General features: G+C 40.4%; 1 non-coding gene across 1 annotated transcript; it reads right to left on the bottom strand.

The window, feature by feature from the left end:
• Positions 1-6,816: 6,816 nt before the first annotated feature.
• On the bottom strand, positions 6,817-6,889 carry Trnaf-gaa. Its single transcript has one exon. It is a non-coding gene; the product is annotated as a tRNA-Phe (tRNA).
• Positions 6,890-8,941: the final 2,052 nt, after the last annotated feature.

Raw genomic sequence — 8,941 nt, forward strand, 5'->3', positions numbered from 1 at the left:
ATGTTTTAATTCTTTTATTAAAAGTGGTATTATAACGGTGGCTGATATTGCATATGAAGTTATACCGGGATGTTTACCGGTATCTGCAATTGTCAAAATTATTAAAGAAAAATATCCTGATATGTTGGCAGCAGAAATTTCTACTGCTTATTATGTAATTCTGAACTCGCTTCCTGGTGAATGGAAACGGCTTATTTTAAATAATATTAAAAATTCGTCACAAGTTAAAGATTTGTTTTTGATTAATAATAATGAAACCATAAATGTAAGTAAATTTAATGTTAAATTAATATATTCCTTACTAATTTCAATTTTTTTAAAATTACCTTCTTGTTTAGAAAAGTGGCATGATTTGGGTTTTGTTATAGATTGGAAGCCAGTTTGGAAAATTATACATTACTGTGATAAGACATCGAAATTTGTTGACTTGGATTTTAAAATTGCTCATAACATTATTTTCACATACTCTAAATTATTTAAATATGGCAAGGTATCATTTAGCCAATGTCCTGTTTGTTTTAAAGAAGAAGAAGATATGTGTCATTTATTTTTGTATTGTGATGAACTTTATGATTTAATTTCTATTTTTCATGAATTATGTATTTATATGTTTAAGAATACTGGTTTTTCTTTAGAAATATATTTTAAAATGTTGCTTTTCGGGTGTTATTTTAAAATACAAACCTGCTCAAATGAATTCATCAATGCTTTGCTCTCAATATACAGAATATCAGTTTTCAAGAGACGTTTAATAGCGGAATCAAGGGGGGTAAATGTTAATATTGTTAACTTTTTTAAGCATTATATGCGACAGTACTACTTAATACTTTTAAATCAATATCGCTTTAAAAATAGATTTCTCTTGATCTAAATAATGATGAATTAGTTTTTAAATACCCACTTGAAAACTGATATTTATATTTAGTATATCTCTTAAAATTTTTAACATTAGCTTGTAAGATCGATATCCCTCAATTTTCTTTTAATTTTTGCGTGTGAATGTGTGTGTGTGTGTGTGTGTGTGTGTGTGTGTGTGTGTGTGTGTGTGTGTGTGATAAATGTGTGAGTGGTTCTATGTGAGAGTACGTGTGTGGATATGTGTGAATCTTTTTCTTATTTTTATTTGTAAATTTTATATACATGTGCAATATTGAGTTTCACGAATAAAAAGAGAAAAAGAAAGAAAAGCGCTTTAGATTGAAGATCTAAAGGTCCCCGGTTCAATCCTGGGTTCCGGCATAGAGCAAGTCGGTCTCTGGCGGTCGACCAATTTTTTATTTTAAAAAAAATTGTATTTAAGGAAGGAAATTTTTATTTAACGACGCACTCAACACATTTTATTTACGGTTATATGGCGTCGGACATAAGGACAACTCATATTGAGAGAGAAAACCCGCTGTCGCCACTTCATGGGTTACTCTTTTCGATCAGCAGCAAGGGATCTTTTATATGCACCATCCCACAGAGAGGATAACACATACGACGGCCTTTGATATACCAGTCGTGATGCACTGGCTGGAGCGAGAAATAGGCCAATGGACCCACCGACGGGGATCGATCCCAGACCGACCGCGTTGTATTTTAAAGGAAAAGAAAACATTTCTAAGGCTGAATTTACAAAGATAATTTTTGTTTTACACCCAAGAACGAGTAACTATATAAACATTTACAATGCTAAAGCACCAGTACTCCCGTCATGTAGCCTAAAGTGTTGTAACGCTAACGTCACACCGCTCGTAACACACCCCCCGACCCCTCAAACTTGCTTTCTCTGCTATAATGAAGTAGTTTGACAAATATTAGTAATATTAGATTTTCTGTTTATATTTATGTCATAGAAAAATCATTTGCTAAAGAACAAAATAGCAATGACGGACTACCAGGCACGGCGGACTATTGGCAGAGATGAATATTACTTGTAAAATGGTGGAAGTTGCATTTCAGGACATCTAGTTTTCAAAATTGTACGAGTGAGTATATTCCAAACCCCCCAGAAATTTTGCGTTGCGACCGCAAACTAAGTCAGCCTTCCACCCCCCCCCCCCCCCCCCAATCCCCATCAGCCCCCCCCCCCCCCCCCCAAAAAAAATATCTACTTGCTTCCGCCGTTTTACTTTATACATAAACATGAAACATTGACGGATCCAAAGAGGTGAAACGCGGGACCCATCTCCCTTAAACAAATTGTTTACAATTTTAAGTGTCTCCCCAATCTCCACCCCAACTTTAACAAAATAATTTCTTACATTTTTCTATTACGACCGGCCTCGGTGGCGTCGTGGTAGGCCATCGGTCAACAGGCTGGTGGGTACTGGGTTCGGATCCCAGTCGAGGCATGGGATTTTTAATCCAGATACCGACTCTAAACCCTGAGTGAGTGCTCCGCAAGGCTCAATGGGTAGGCGTAAACCACTTGCACTTCCATAACTGGTTCAACAAAGGCCATGGTTTGTGCTATCCTGCCTGTGGGAAGCGCAAATAAAAGATCCCTTGCTGCTAATCGGAAGAGTAGCCCATGTAGTGGCGACAGCGGGTTTCCTCTCAAAATCTGTGCAGTCCTTAACCATATGTCTGACGCCATATAACCGTAAATAAATTGTGTTGAGTGCGTCGTTAAATAAAACAATTCTTTCTATTACGAATGCCCAACTTTTGTTAGGCTGCCCTTTTCAGGGGTTGATCTACATACCTTTTTGCTTTAGGTCCCTGCCCTAAAATATCTATTAGGTCCACTCTAGATACCCCAACCCCCTAAAGCATGATGTTACGAGCGGTGTGACGTTAGCGTTACAACACTTTAGGCTACATGACGGGAGTACTGGTGCTTTAGCATTGTAAATGTTTATATAGTTACTCGTTCTTGGGTGTAAAACAAAAGTTACCTTCAGCCTTAGAAATATTTTATTTTCCTCTAAAATATAACGCGGTCGGTCTGAGATCGATTTCCGTCGGTGGGTCCTTTGGCCTTTTTCTTGCTCCAGCCAGTGCACCACGACTGGTATATCAAAGGCCGTGGTATGTGTTATCCTGTCTGTGAGATGGTGCATATAAAAGATCTCTTGCTGCTGATCGAAAAGAGTAATGAAGTGGCGACAGCGGGTTTCCTCTCTCAATATATGAGTGGTCTTTACGTCCGACGCCATATAACCGTAAATAAAATGTGTTGAGTTAAAAAAAAAAATTCCTTCCTTCCTAAAATACAATTTTTTAAAAATAAAACATTTGGTCGACCGCCAGAGTCCGACTTGCTCTGTGCCGGAACCCGGGATTGAACCGGGGGCCTTTAGATCTTCAGTCTAACGTTTTTTTTTTTTTTTTTTTTTATTTCTCAAACTTAATATTGCACGTATACATAAATGCATATACATAAAAAAGATAATAAATAAACACAAACTCACACGTACACAACCAGAACCACTCTCACATTTATCCTAATATCATAAACCCTAACACACATTCGCAAAAACATATTAAAAACCACAAACACACACAACAAAAACACCAGGCACACAAAAATACATGCCACCCATCACCCCCCCCCCCCCCCCCCCCCCAAAAAAAAAAAATAAAAAAAAAATAACAATAATAATAATAATAATAAATAAAAATAGTAATAATAATAAATAAATAAATTCTAATTTTAATAATTGGTAACTACTGAGTTAAACATTAACTGACAAAATAAAAAAATTTGTATAGAAAATAATGTCATGAAATAAGCTATTGCGAATAGTTCCAAGTTTATCCACACCCTCACACACATACTTCTTTTAGTGTCTCTCTTCCACACCTTTTGCACGCACAATTCGTCTCTTTTGTTTTCTGGTGACCACAGTATTCATAATCGTCTCGTCGGCTGGGTGTTTGATCAGCTGCGACCGACGCCTTAACTTTCGCTGTTGACCACTGTCAGTGTCTGTTGCCATGGTATCCGCGTCCTTCTTGTCACAATTAGCGATCCATTTCACTCCCTTGTGTTCACCTTTTTCAGTCACTGGGACACTTGTTTTCATGTACGGCTTGTCCGAATTCAATTCTGATGTTACTGCTTTACTAACACTTTTCTCCTCAGCATGGGAGTGGGTGTGGGAACTATTTTCTCGTGCCCCTATCCACAGAGGTTCAGGCACGCCCACTACGGATTTAGCCTCTGACTTCGCCAGTGACTAACTCCGGAGCAGGAGGGGGGGGGGGGGGGGGGGGGTAAGTTTGAAGTGGGCGGAATTTGGAAGAAAGCCATTTAGTACGGTCAACGCGAGCGCGGACCAAATAGCAGACACTTCATAAAGCTTGAAGTACACCGAGTGGGAGCCATGCTCTGATTGGCTGAATTTCGATTCCTCGGTGAAGCCTGTTTTTTACCCAAGTCTATGAAGAGTAACTGCATACCAAAACATGTCTGGACTCTAAAATTTAACCCAAAGTAGGTAAGACTGCTCAGCCAAAAGGTTTTAAGGTGATTTTGAGCAATTGTACGGGCGCCAAAGTAAAATGCGTTAGACTACTTATAAAAAAATAAACATAAAAATTTTGAACTGCTTCCAAAACGTTTAAAGTCTAACTAGCCCAAAAAAAGGTTAGTACTCACGGAGGTGAAGGAGGTTGGCAAAGGGGAGGACGTCACGGTGAGCCGATGAAGTTGGAGGCGTCTAAATGCGGGATGCCCGGCCGGTAAGTGGATCCTGCTATCGACTTGGCTAATGCTCGATATTCTTTCCCGGCTACGATTTTGATGATTCGATGGAGGGTCGGGTTATCCATTTCTGGGAGTAGCAGTGCTTGATTGTAGCTCCCACTCCGGCGTACGGTGAGACAGATTCCCTGGCCATCCCGCATTGTGACGGCGTGGACACAAAAGTCTCCCTCTGTCGGACTTGCTGGTAGCGGCATGAAGGCGCTGAGCTTCGGTTGGGTGAATAAGCTCCGCACGTCCTCGATGTTGGTTTTGACTAACTGGGAGTAGCGCGTTGGTAGTTTGCCGGCCTTGAGTGACCACTGCTCCTCAGTTTCAACAACAGGCTTCGGCGGTTGCGTCGGGGGTCCTGGCTTGACTGGTTGGTCTCTGGTGACGCAATCGCTTCCGCTTGGCACGGCTACCGATCGGGCCTGGGACTCGACTGTGGCACTCTTCCTAGGTGGAGGTGGCATCGCAGGAGTCCCGGAAGCTGAGTTCACTGGAGTTTGTGGGGGCGACTCCATAACCGCCTGGTTAAGGTCTGCCCCTGGTGGTTCGACTGTTGGTTCCGGCTGGGCTGGATCCTCTGGTCTCCCCGGTGTAGATCGGTGCCGGGGATGTCCAACGTAAGGGGCCTCCGCCGGCAGTTGAGCTGCCGGTTTTGCACACCCCCCGGGCCATCCCTGGCGCGTCCGTCTTCCTCCTTCCTCTCTTCCTCGGTGGCTTCTTGACCGGGTCACCGTACACCAGGGTCACGGTTGCCCGTGGCCCGGTGTACGTGACGCGGTATTCGAGTAGCACTCCATAACTGGCTATGAGTCCCCCCAGGTGGGGGGGGGGGGGGTAACTCGAGAGAGCAGGCGCACACGTCTTGCCGCATCGTAAGCCGTAGTAGAAGTGACTGAAAATCAGAATCGAATGACTGAAAATGCACACTGATAGGCAAGAATCGACTGCCTCAGCATGGTTTTCCTGCGTAGCCAATCGTGCTGTGACTGCGTCATTCATCCCGTCACTATCACTGTCACTATCATCAAACCACTCGCTATCATGTTCATGCTCACTACACACACACTCATCCTCATTATTCCCACACCTTTCACATAGAAAAATCTTATTGCAGTTTCTCGCGTAATGTCCTTTTCCTTTGCAAAAATGACACACAGTATCGGGGCAGTCTTTAATGACATGACTATCCGACATGCAGTTATAACATACTTTGAGTTGGTTGTCATGCAGCACTTTGAAATACTCCACACCCTCCACTGTATTGAATTTCATTGAATACGGTAAACTCTTTATGTTGGGTGGGAATTTCACACGCACATACCTTGTTCCGTCTGCAATGTGTGTACCCTTATAAAATCTTCTGTAAATTGAAGTAATCAGTTCAATATTCAAAGATTTTAATCGTTCTTCAATTTCGTCATCAGAAATATATGCAGGCAAATGCAAAAACGATACCACAACACTATCCGAATGTAGCAGTCTCGCTCTCATCTTGCGACCGTTTAATTCTAACGAGTCATTTTCCGAGATTATTCTAGCTTGAATAACGTCATCAAGTGTCACCTCATATCGATCAGGCCCCTTTGGAACACAGGCGTGAATCACATCCCCTACTTGCTCTGTCAAAAAGTCAATCAACTCACCAGCCGCCATTTTCTTATTATCGCCAACATCAATTACAACTGTGCATTCCTTCTTATATGATATTTTCTTCTTTTCTTCTCTCTCCATGTCTCCTCCTCCACTCATATCTTTACTCTAACCTCAAAATCTCAACTCAAACAGACTATCAATGTAGATAACGCCAATTCAAAACTTTCAATACGGTAGCCGAGGTGAAACACGTCCACCATCGACCACGAGAACCGGTGCTCAAAACTGTCTGCCATAAAATATTCACAGTCAAACAGCAAACCACGTGTGCGAATATAGTTCCGTATCTTGGTAAAAATTTTGATATACTATTAGTATGATTCTAAATTTACAAAGAAAATACTTTTGTTTATTTACAAAATAAATTTCAGATAAAAGCATATAGAATTATGATTCTACCAAAAGAAATAATAATAAAAAATAAGTAAAGAAATACACGTTTAAAAAATTGGTCGACCGCCAGAGTCCGACTTGCTCTGTGCCGGAACCCGGGATTGAACCGGGGGCCTTTAGATCTTCAGTCTAACGCTCTCCCAACTGAGCTATTCCGGCCGACAAGGATTCATGCTATAATATCAACACTCAGTCTGATTACAGCTACTTTTGGAGCAAAATGACTAATGCAAGATACCTCAACAGAATGAGCCACCAGTGCATACACGCTCTCTCTCTCTCTCTCTCTCTCTCTCTCTCTCTCTCTCTCTCTCTCTCTCTCTCTCTCTCTCTCTCTCTCTCTCTCTCTCTCTCCATAAATATTTTCTTACACACCCGTTGGTGAGAACAAATTCGTTATTTTTGATAACACATACTTGTTAACACATGTACGTGTGTGTGTTAACAATTTCAAGACATACGATTGACTGCTCCTAGGTGATGATAGGTCACCAGTACCATACATCCAATGAAAAAACAGCACGATCGAATTCGATTACACTCGGATGTATAGTTAACCTGACAATCATTTTTCTGTGACGCGTAAGTTAGCTACAAGCGAAAGGGCTGTAATTTTTTGTATTTTTTACAAAATACATAATAGGTAATATATACAGTGGCATGGGAATAAACGCATGGTGAGAGAATTACATGAAAAAGGTTATTGGTTGATCAGAATCACGCTCATATAAATTCACTCGCCACCCTGCCATTCTCTCTCTCTCTCTCTCTCTCTCTCTCTCCTCTCTCTCTCTCTCTCTCTCTCTCTCTCTCTCTCTCACACACACACACACACACACACACACACACCGCTATAAAGATCTGCACATTTGCACAAGAGCAGACAGTCATGACTGTCTACAGTATATTGGTCTTCATATTGTTAACGTAATATATTTGCGTTATTTTATAAATGAAGTGTATGACAGTTTCACTATATAACATAGATGATTCATCATCAATATTTATTGGAGGTTTACAGGACAGGAGTTTTGTAATAAAAATATCATCGGGGCAGTTATGTAATTCTACACTGAGGTCAATAGGACAGATATCAAGATGCGTTGTCCAGAATGTATCTCTGGTTGTTGTTAAGTATGAACAACTAGTCATGACGTGTGTAAAAAGATCAGAATAGTTACTAGTACATAACGTACAAATACCTTGTACTGAGTTTGGCCTCCATGTAGCACATATATTTATCAAGTGATTTTCTTGCTCCTTTAGTGATGGATTTGACCGTGCAACTGACCAAGCTCTATGCACTTCGAGATTGGCATGAATTTTTAGAAAATGTGTTGTATCGGGGTTTAAAGAAATTCGTAACTGCCAGTTAGTTTCCTCAAATTCTAAAACATGTTTCCTAACAATTATATTCCAAATATGCTTACTAGGGAATACTGATGTTAGAAAAAAATCTGCTGCAAAGCCACTATTTGAACGAACACACTGATTTTTAAAACTTAGTAGTCGAGTGATTGCTATTTTGTAAGCCAGAGTCCACACGGGGCATCGCAAAAGATGTCCTAAATAGTATAATTTGTTTCTATCTATATGTCCTTCAAGGGATATACTGCCAAGAAGTCCAAGACAAAAATCGGTTCGTGTTCTTTTAGGAAGACCCTGGATAATCTTTATTACAAATCTATATGCTCTTTCTAACGCCAATAGTTCATTTGTATTTAAATTATTTCATAATTCACTACCGTACAAGGCTTTTGATAGGCACAGCGAATGAACTAGTTTGACGCTAGTTACAGGATTAATTCCACGGCAGTGACAACCAGCCTGAACTAGAGACATGGCGGTGGATTTTATAGTTTTGCAAGTCTTGAGTGTTCTGTCCCAATTATTTAAAGACCTTTGTAATTTAATGCCAACATTTTTTATGGTTGTTGAACATGGCAGTTCCTTTCCATACAGAATAAGTTTTGTATCCGGATCCTTACAGAAGTCAACAACTTGTGTTTTAGAAGCAGAGAATGTAAAACGCCATTTAGCGCTATATCGCTCACACATTGAAATCATATTTTGCATGTCACTTGGAGTAGGAGAAATAATAGAGATATCATCTGCTTGAGTTGGGCAAGAAACTCTAGTATCCAGGATCATTGCACCTTTGTTGGATTGGGTTAAATTATTCAGCAATTCATTAATAAACAACACATACAA

The sequence above is a fragment of the Gigantopelta aegis genome, unplaced genomic scaffold (genome assembly GCF_016097555.1).
Source record: "Gigantopelta aegis isolate Gae_Host unplaced genomic scaffold, Gae_host_genome ctg6071_pilon_pilon:::debris, whole genome shotgun sequence".
Lineage (NCBI taxonomy): Eukaryota > Metazoa > Mollusca > Gastropoda > Neomphalida > Peltospiridae > Gigantopelta > Gigantopelta aegis.